Below are 10734 nucleotides of genomic sequence, written 5' to 3' on the forward strand. Positions count from 1 at the left end.
TTTCATGGTCTAGCAAGTTTCTATAGGAGATTTGTTCCTAACTTCTCAAGTCTAGCTTCACCACTCAATGAGTTAGTGAAGAAAGACACTCCATTTTGTTGGATGGAGAAGCATTAGCAAGCCTTTCAAAGGTTGAAAGCTCAACTCACTAATGCACCCATTCTAGCTTTACCAAACTTCTAAAAAACTTTTGAGCTAGAGTGTGATGCATCAGGAATAGGAATAGGTGCTGTGTTGTTGCAAGGTGGGCACCCAATTGCATATTTTAGTGAAAAACTTCATGGTGTCACCCTCAACTATCCCACCTATGACAAAGAGCTTTATGCACTTGTGAGGGCCCTGCAGACTTGGGAACACTATCTAGTCTCAAAAGAATTTGTCATACATAGTGATCGTGAGTCTTTGAAATATTTGAAGGGTCGACACAAGTTGAACAAAAGACATGCAAAGTGGATGGAATTTCTTGAGCAATTTCTATATGTTATCAAATACAAGAAGGGCAATACAAATATTGTGGCAGATGCTCTATCAAGGAGACATGCCCTATTTTCTAAACTTGGAGCCAAAATTCTTGGATTTGAAGAAGATCATGATTTTGCACCCACTTTTGTTGAGTGCCAACATAGAGCACAAGGAGGTTTTTATGTTTCTGAGGGGTACTTATTTAAAGAAGGAAAACTTTGCATACCCCAAGGAACTCATAGAAAACTCCTTGTAAAAGAAACACATGAAGGAGGACTCATGGGCCATTTTGGAGTTGATAAAACTCTTGAGCCTTTAAAAAGAAAATTCTTTTGGCCACACATGAGGAAAGATGTCCAAAGACATTGTCATAGATCCATTTCATGTTTAAAAGCTAAATCCAAGACAATGCCTCACGGACTCTACACTCCTTTACCTTTTGCAAGTGCTCCTTGGGAAGATATAAGCATGGATTTCATATTAGGACTTTCTAGGACATATAGAGGTTTTGATTCCATCTTTGTGGTAGTGGATAGGTTTAGCAAGATGGCTCATTTCATACCCTGCCATAAAGTGGATGATGCTAGCAACATCTCTAAGCTCTTCTTTAGAGAAGTGGTAAGACTACATGGTTTACCTAATATCATAGTTTCGGATAGAGATCCTAAATTTGTAAGCCATTTCTGGAGAACTCTTTGGGAAAGGCTTGGAACTAAGTTGACTTTCTCAACTTCTTGTCATCCTCAAACGGATGGACAAATAGTTGTAAATAGATCTCTTTCCACTATGCTTAGGTCAATCATGAAAGAAACCACAAATCTTGGGATGAGTACCTTCCTCATATTGAGTTTGCATATAATAGAGTAGTTCATAAAACTACTAACATTTCTCCATTTGAGGTTGTGTATGGGTTCAATCCTCTTAATCCTTTGGATTTGTTACCTCTACCTAATCCACAAGATTTTGTGCATAAGGAAGGAGTAACAAAGGCTGAATTTGTAAAGAAAATGCATGAGAGGATTAAGAACAAAATACAACAACAAACAGAGAAATACAGGAAACATAGCAATAAGGGGAAGAGAGAGGTGATTTTTTAGGAGGGAGATTGGGTTTGGCTTCACCTTAGAAAAGATAGATTCCCTAATCAGAGGAATTTTAAACATAGTCCCTGGGGTGATGGTCCCTTCCAAGTTCTCAAAAGAATCAATAATAATGCATATCAAATTGACCTGCCTAAAGAATATAGAGTACATACTACCTTCAATGTTATAGATCTAACACCTTTTGCAGGTAGTGAAGATGAAGAGGCAAAAGCATGTGATTTAAGGACAAATCCTCTTCAAGAGGGAGGGGATGATGGAAGAGGCCCAAGCTCAAGCCCTAGTTCAAGCCCAACAACTAGGTCCATGACAAAGAGGATTCAAGAAGATTGGGACTCTACTACTGATGGCAGAGAAACGTTTCTTTATATGTTCAAAAAATACCACAAGAAGTAAAGCCCAAGCCATGAGAGCTAGTTTCTTTATTTGTAATTTCAGTAAAATAGGGTTTCTTCAGCATAATAGGGGGTGCTTATCATTGTAGCTTGAGTAAAGCCTTTTAGGGTAAGAAGTTAACCTAGCTTCTAGAAGTTTGCTCCTAGGGTGCGACATTGACTTTAGTCAAAACCTTAGCAGCCGCTCTTTTGTGTATTCCCCTTCCTACCCTTGCTCCTTGTTCTCCAAGGCACTTGCACCTATATAATGGGGTGCTGGACTCATGTTTTAATAAGATCAAATTTATGAGTAAAATGCTGCCAAATATTGTAAGTTTCTACTCCCTTGTCTAGTCTCTCTAGGTTAGACACTTTGATCTTCACCTCCACCTTTCTCCAAGTGATATGGCCCAACCAATCACTCTCCATACCTTTCATGCACCTACAAGGAACCCATAACTCTATATGAGCCCTCCTTGATCCATCACATCCATTGCTTCCGCCACCCTTTTCAAATCTCCAAGAAGAACAACCCATCTTTTGGTATCAACCCATCATATAGCATGACTATTTGAAAATTTGATTTTCTCAAAACTTTTTATCAGTGCAGAATTTCAACTGATTGTTTCTTTGAAACAACCGATTGTTTTCTCTTTGTCAGCACTGACAAATCTATTTTTAATTTCTAAGTTTTGATTTGTAATTCTATTCAAACCTAGTGATATTTGTGGTCAATATTGTATTAATTACATGTTTGAATACCATTTGCCTCTGCTATAACTGCCCTTGATAACTCAGATTCTTCTTGTCTTGGAAATTAAAGTTGCTTTTAAAATTTTGTCAAATCAACATGTGTAGAAATTGTCATCACAAATGATGTATGGGCTGTTGTGGCTGAATTGAAATTCTCTGGAATGAGAATCAACAGAGGCAATCTAGGGGTTGTTGAAGAGTTCAACAAAATGCAGTTCTACAAAAGTTGTCTCAAGAATCCCCTCTCCAAAGTGAGAAATTTTTTCTGTTTGAGGGTTAAAGCTTGATGAAATGTTCATAGCCTTCATAGTGTCATGGATCATCACACCTAGGGGGATCAATCACTCCACTCTCTCTGGGAAAAACCTACTACTGATCTATTGCATCATGAATAAAGTGAAGATCAATTGGATTCACACCATCAAGGAGTATATGCAAAAATCCATGAGGTTATGTGATTTCCACTATCCGTATGCAATTTTAATCTCTAAATTTCTTCACTATTTTTAAGTGGATATAGAAGGGGAGCTAGCTGGAATTATCAAGCCCTCAAGTGAGATTAACAGTGGATACCTAAGAAAAATGGGATTTACTAAAATTGGTGGGAAATGGGTGAGCAAAGATGGTAATCAAGCTAGCCCAAGTGGAACCAATGATGGGGCTGAACCTGAAGATGCAACAACTCAAGAGGAACTTGCTGTTGAGACTCAAGAGGTTGGTCACAATGATGCTTACATTGGAGAAAGGATGACCACAATGTCTCCTTTTGAAAGATTGATGATTAACCGCATGGACACATTTGCTGAGAATCAAAGGAATCTCCATGATTTGTGTGAGTCAAGGTTCAATCATATGGATTCACGTTTTTCAACCCTGGATGAACATATAGAAGAGGTTCAGAATCAGATTATGGAACTACAATTTGAAAGGGAGAATAGTCCTTCCTTCTGATTTGTTGATTGAAATTTCTGAACAATATTTCTTTTCTTTTATGTTGTTTTTTAATCCTTCCTTTTGTCTATTTGATAAGACAATTAGGGGGAGAAGTATTGGGTTTTGTAATGTTCTTATTACCTACACTTATTACTACTTTGAACATTGTTGCTATAACTGTTTAACTGGTTTAAGTTTGAAATTTTAAAACTGTTGAAACTCTGTACAAAAATTTCAACTGATTATTCATGCGAAATAACCGATGTGTTTATCTGTCTTTGCACCTTTGTATGTTGACTGGTTTCTCATCTGATTTGGTTGATGTTTCTATCTAGAAATCACCTAGTGGGAACTGGTTTCTGGTGTTTATTTGATTGGAATAGATTACCATGTGTTTCTATGTTTACTCATGAATGCAAGTTATACAAATTCTAAACAAGAACATTCCAAAAAGCATGTGAAGGATTTGTCTCCATCAAATAGGGGGAGATTGTTGAGCATGGGAGTTTTGATGTTTCAAATCCAAGATGAAGCTTGAAGTTGTGCTGCTTTTGGTTTGGGTTTATATTAGAATGTTTAGAATCTATGTAAAGATCAGTTCTTAATCCTTGCATAAAGCTTGACCAATCTGTTTTAAAGAAACAAAGTGTTTTTCTAAGCAAAGGGAAAACAACCAGTTGAATTATCGATATAATCGGTTGTTGTCACTTAGCTGGCTTAAAGGTTTTGAAATTGTTTTTGACTTGGTTATGTAACTGCCTAACCAATTAAACCGGTTAAATTGTGGTTTCAACCGGTTGATTGTGTGTTTTCATAACAGTTTTTTGAAAACCTATTTTAACCATTTTGAATGTGATCAAAACTACTTTAGCTCATTAATGTTGCCTTGAACGACTAGATTTCAAGTGCTATAAATATAGCCTTTCTATCAAATCAAAATACATAAGTTTTACACAGATTTGAGATCAAAGAGAGATTGAGGTTTGATTTTGAAAGAAGTTTTCAAAAGATTTGCAAGATTGTTGTTAAAGCTTTGCACTGGCACAAGATATGATCATAGGGCTTCCTGGTTTGTGTAATCTCAGGTGTTTTCTATCCCTTTCAAGGTTCTTGTAATTGTTCTTTCATTAAACTTGTAAAGTGTGTGAAATCCTGCAAAGTCAGAGGGTGTTCTGACTTGAGGTGTGGTGTTGCAAAGAGGGTGAGTGGGTCTTGTGGTTTTCAAGTTCACCTCTTTGTGGTGTGTTGGTGTAATCTGGATTTGATTACTAGTGGAACTCAGAGGTTGTTCTTAGAACTGGATGTAACTCAAGGTTGAGTGAACCAGTATAAAATTGTTGTGTAAATCTGTTTATCTCTAACTCCTTATAATTGTTTGTGTTAATTCTGTTTCTGTTGCTGATATAAACAACCGATTAAAACGCAATTTCAATCAGTTAAAATTCTGAAAACAGTTTTTGTATCTTTGGTTGATTGCTTTCCGTAATTTCTTATATGTGATTGTTTGATAAAGATTCATTCTTAATCAATCTTTGCGAAAATCTTTGACAAACAATTCACCCCCCCCCCCCCCCCCGTTTAAGCCATCAATTCTTACACCAATTCCACACAAGGTGAGCATGACCAATGTGTGCTTCATCTGACACTCTCTAGGTTTATGACCGACCTAGTTTAATTTAGGAGTTTTATAGAAACCCTAATTTAACATAGGTTGGTTTTTAGGTGCCTAATTCAACCCTAATTACAATTAAGAAAAACTACAAGTAAAACTCCTATTCTACTTTTGACAAGAAAATAAATTCTACTCTAAAATTTTATACTAGGTTATGGCATTTTTTAACATATAGAGTAGGGTATCTCTACCATCAATATCATAGTCCTAGTCTTCTTGTATCTTCCTTGCCATGGACCTAGTAATTGGGCCTAAGTTTGACCTTCTTCCATTAGCTAATGGGCTTAGTAAAAGGAGATTAACAAACGTTGGGTCATTAATCAGTCTCGTTGTTGGTCATGTCGATCGGTCTGGACCAGATGTCGAGTCTTATGTTCGGTCTATGGACCCTACCGGTATAGTTCTAATTAGTATACGTACGAAGTAGAATTTTTAACAATTTTAAAACATATAGTTTTAAATTAACTTTAGTCCTTAAATCCCAAGTGCACTCCAGTCTAGCTTATTCTTCTATTTGGACCCCCAAAATGAGCCTGAGTTATTTACATATACTTGTCTTTGTGAAAAGACTAGAAGGAAGAACATTTGATATTTTGGTCTATGTCTGGTTATTTTTCTACTGAGGCTCTCTTGGGATTTGGTGAGGCCTAGTCTTGTATGATTAAATGATTGAGCTAATTGTGAAGTGTTTGTTGTGTCCTTAGTCATTTGCTTGTCGAGATGGTTTGTATCATAGCCTTTCGCTTCGAACGGGGAAAGCGTTAGATTGCGATGGAGATAACACACTGAATTCGTTTGCTTTTTTCAGAATCTTTGATACGAGAGACGAATGTAACCGGAGAAAGTTTCCAAGAGATGGTTAAAATCGTGCAATGCTTTGTCAGGGAAGGAAGACGCACCAGAGTTAGGCAAAGAAGAAGAGTGTGATAAATGGGGGAAAGAAACCAATTTTGAAAAATAAAATAGGACAAAGGGAAAAAGAAGTTTTAGTACAAACACAAAATGCTTCTTTCCTGCAATTAAGAGATGAAGATGGAAAGAGTCTCTGGAAAAAGGGATTTTTCTAAGGTTATGTGTGCCTCCCAAATTTTTAATAGGTGTTGTTCCTACAAGATCTGACCTACAGAACACTCCTTCTGATGATGTCTTGTGTTGTTCTTCTCGTCTTGTCGGTCTTCCGGTTGGTCTTCTTCCAGCTGGATCTTCGGCTTGGCCACGATGGGGGAGTACCTGCGAAGACACTCCGACGATCAAGTCAAACCGAGAGCTAAGCACCAGAAGAGTGGGGAGTGAATAGTTACCTTGGGTGATGTGCCTCTTCTGCTATTTATACTGCTCTAGGTGGGCTGTGGCCGTTGTGGGCCTGCTTTAGGGTCCAAACGAAGGCCCAATTAAGTCTTAACCGTGCTTATCATTTAAGTTGGGTTGTTTATGCTTAATTACGCGTTTAGCTTCGCCTGTTGTCGTCTAGTCGGTTTTGTCGTCTATCCGGTCTAGTCGGCCTTACGGCCATCTGGTAGTACATATGCCCCCCAGGCTCAAGTGAGTTGGCTAAAATGTAACGTAGAGTCGAATTGCCGTGAGCCTCCAGTTTGTTGAGGTTGAGTACATTGGCTTGTACTCGAGGCGCGTGCGCGTGGTACTGTGGGATGTGACCGCTGGGTAGGATCTCACGCGTTCATTGCATGTGGATCCAACGGTGGGCATTCGTTGTGACGCTTCGCCTTCTCGTTTTTCTCACCTATAAATAGGAGTGGCAGTGGGCTCCGATTTCTTCACGTGATTCATGAACTAGCTCCGAGATTCTGACAGCCGAGTGATATTCCTGCGTTCCTTGTGTATTGGTTGAAGAGTTTCCTGGAGGTAACCATGTCTTTTCTTTCGACTGCTGCCTCATGTCCTTCTGTGTCTAGGGGGTCTGATAGGGAGAGGCCATTGGCTGATGATATCCCTGTCATAGATGCCGAGAATGCCGAAGGCTCTTCTCGGGCTGTCGGCCCTTTGAGTCGGGAAAGTGACCAACCCGCAGAGTCGTTGTCATTGAGTGGGTACGCAGGGGAGGAAACCCGAGAGGCCGAGTATAGATGGGTACATAGTAGTGTTCTTGAGTTCTTCTCTGTCTTTACCAAAGTTTCGTTGCTCCAGGATTTTGTAGATAGCGTAGATATTGTGTTAGATGGTGTGCCTAGTGGTGCTTTCGCTCTTCGCAGGTGTCGAAAGTTTGAGACTGTTTGTTTGGGCAGGGGGGAAGGGCGAAAGGATTTTTTCTATTTCTATTCTTGTTTGTTTTCGGATATGCATATCCGTCTTCATCTTGATAGTTTCACCATGGAAGTGCTGCGTGTTTTAAATGTAGCCCCCACGCAACTGCATCCGAATAGCTGGGCCGCAATCCAGGCTTTTCGGTTGCTTTGCGACGTGTTGAGTCTTAGGCCGACAGCTAGGTCATTTTTGCATTTCTTTGGCACTAGGCCGGGTGACCGAATATGTTGGTTATCCCTTGTCGGCCAAACAAAAAATAGCCTTTTCGCTCCTTATACGACATCCTACAAGAACTTTAAGACAGGTTTCTTTAAGGTTGTCATTGAGGAGGGAGGACGGCAATTTTTCTTTGATGGTGAGACACCTAAATTTCTTTTTTATTGGACGAAGGATCCGGCACGTTTCAATTTATGGCCGAGGTCCCTGATGACCGATGACGACTTGGAAGTGTTATCGGTGTTGGACCACCTTCCTCGCAAGATTCCAACCCGGTCCCTCGTCCGTGCCTACTTGTCCCCTGATAGATGTGTTGATGTTGACGGTATGTGTCTTTACTTGTCTTATTGTGCGCTTTACCATGACTAATTTTGCTTTCGTCCTTCAGGTATAATGGCAAGTTTGGTGCCGCCAGGTGGAAAGAAAGACTATTTCCGAGAGCTTCGCCTGAAGCGACAAGCACAGATGGCCGCGAGGGGGGATACGCCGGGAGGATTGGGTACACCGGATGCCGAGGCTGCTATCCCCATTACCATAGTGCCGGCTGTCGAATCCGATCGTCCGACCAACCCAAGGAAACGGAAAGAAGACCATGGCAAGGATCGTGGCAAGTCTTCTCGGCGCCATGGGGAGCGCTCTTCATCTGGAAAGTCTCCTAAGAGGGGCCGATTTCCCAGGGGACCGGGTTCGAGCGGGCCTGACTTTCTCGGGCACGATCTTAATGTGGCCGAGAAGGTGAACATCATGCTGAATCCTTACCAGCAAGATGCGTATTTGTCGGCACGCCCTTCTCAAGTTCATGACGCCTTCATGGAGTTGTGCTCTAGGACCTTGGTACTCGGCAAACGGATGGCATCCGATTTGATGAAGAGGGACAAAAATGCAGCCGAGGTGGAGGGGCTCCGGGCTAAGCTGAACGAGTCGTCGGCCAGCTTGAAAACAAAGCTGACCGAAAATGCTACACTTGTGGCTCAGAAGGAAGCCCTAGAGGCCGAGGCGATGAGGTGGAAAGAGAAGTTCGAACTGGCCGAGAGGGCTGGTAGAGAGGTTGCCGAGAAGGCTGACAACGAAGTGAAGGGCTTAAAGGAAAGTGATCCTGCCGGCAACTTGAACGTGGGTGAATCGCTTCGTAACACTTTCTGCCCTGTCTTCGCGACTGTGTCTCCTGAAGAATCACCTTCTGAACTCTCTCTCCGATGTCTTCAAAATGTGACCTGCAAAATACACAGACGGCGCCTCTAGCGGCCGTTTGCACTCCGACGATCAAGTTAGTTCAACAGAACCACCAGAAAACTGGAAACTTAGTAAAAAACGTGTGTATCAGAAAAACTTGCACTCTGTTTTTCCCTCTATCTTTTTTTTCCCCCCCTCACTCTCCCTCTGATTCTGTCTTTTATCCCTCTTTCCCTGCTTCTGGGCATAACAGAATTCTGTTATGCTTTTCTGGCATGTGTCAGAACCCTGTCGTGCTTTTCAGAGAAAGCGTACCTTCAGAATCAGCAATGGGGAGCGTGAGAGTCTGCGCATGTCTGCGCTTGGCTGCGCCTGTCTGTACCTTTAGCGGTACGGAGTGCTCTTTTGTCTGGACCGCACCCCTCTCAGATGGTGACACGTGGAGGCCTGCAACTCACATCTAACCACACACGTGTCACTTACTGGAAGGGCTCTAGCGCCTCTCTTTGTCTGCCTAAGCTACACCCTTGCGGAGTAACTTGGGATGCTTCTCTTATCTGGGCAAATTGCATACTCTTAGGAGAACGTCGGGTGTGGCTGGTCTAGGCGCCCTCACCAAACGTTACTCTCTGCGTAAGCGACTTACCCTTCAGGATGACACGCATGTAATGGGTTGAGGGAATCACCAATCACCGACTGGCTTACTGGTTCCCTCAGGCCACTCTCGTGCATGATTCCTTGAGGTGTGCTCATGCGAGGTCCATGCGTAACGCTCTCGCTGGGAACCTTAGTCCCAGTTTAACTGCGTGTAACACGAGACCCCGATGACAATACACCCGATGACTGATCAGTGTTTATTCGCTACTCGCGCTCTGCCTCCAGGCGCGAGTCTGGGAACTGGTCTGCTGGTGGTCACTTGGCTACTGACCACCGATCACCATTCTGGGTGATCTGTCCCCCGACCTCTCTGCCGCCTGATCTGTCGGTGGTAACTTGGTTACTGACCACCGATCACCTCTCTTGGCGATCGTCCCCCTACCTCTCTGCCACCTGGTCCACGTGTCACCCTGTGAGTGGTCCACGTGGTTCTCTGATGCTGATGTCATCGACTACCGATGACCGATCGGATCACAAGCCCCCCAGTCTCGAGTCGAGAACTCGTTCTCAGCGAAGAGACTAAGTGGTCGTGCCCTCAGTCCACGTGGCAAGTGGGGCCGCCTCACGTGCCACCTCACGTGCTGCTTCTTTAACGTTTGGGCTTCCTTCCTTAATCTCGCGACACGTGGCACCATCAACGGCCAGCGTTATGCGTCGCTAGCGCTTCTCTTATTCAAAATGGCGCGCCCTTCCACTGTTCCTTCATCTTCTTCATTTGACTCCCAAACTCTCTGCGAACCTTTCTTCTGCGCACCCATCTTTCTTCGAATTCTCTGTGATCCTATACTCCTACGATCATTCAAAGGTATGGTTTTTCTTTTCCCTGGCCCCTTTTTGGTCATCTTTACCGATTGCATTTACCATTCTAGTTATCATGCATTCACCTTTCCTGTTTTTCTTCTTCTCAACCCGCGCTAGGGTTTTTCCCATGTTTCCGCTTTGGCTTCTGCCTCCCCTTCTTTCTCCTTTACCTGGGCATTTCTTCCTCATTCCCCCTCTCTGTTTTTCACCGAACCATCCATCACTCTCTCCCTTTCTATTTCTGACCCTTCGTTTTTCCTCCATTGCAGCTATCTCACGATGGCTCGCTTGAAGCAGACCGCTCGCGTCCTTGCCTCTTCTTCTGGTGCAC

Source organism: Phaseolus vulgaris, chromosome 4 (assembly GCF_051622355.1).
Source record: "Phaseolus vulgaris cultivar YP4 chromosome 4, ASM5162235v1, whole genome shotgun sequence".
Taxonomy (NCBI): domain Eukaryota; kingdom Viridiplantae; phylum Streptophyta; class Magnoliopsida; order Fabales; family Fabaceae; genus Phaseolus; species Phaseolus vulgaris.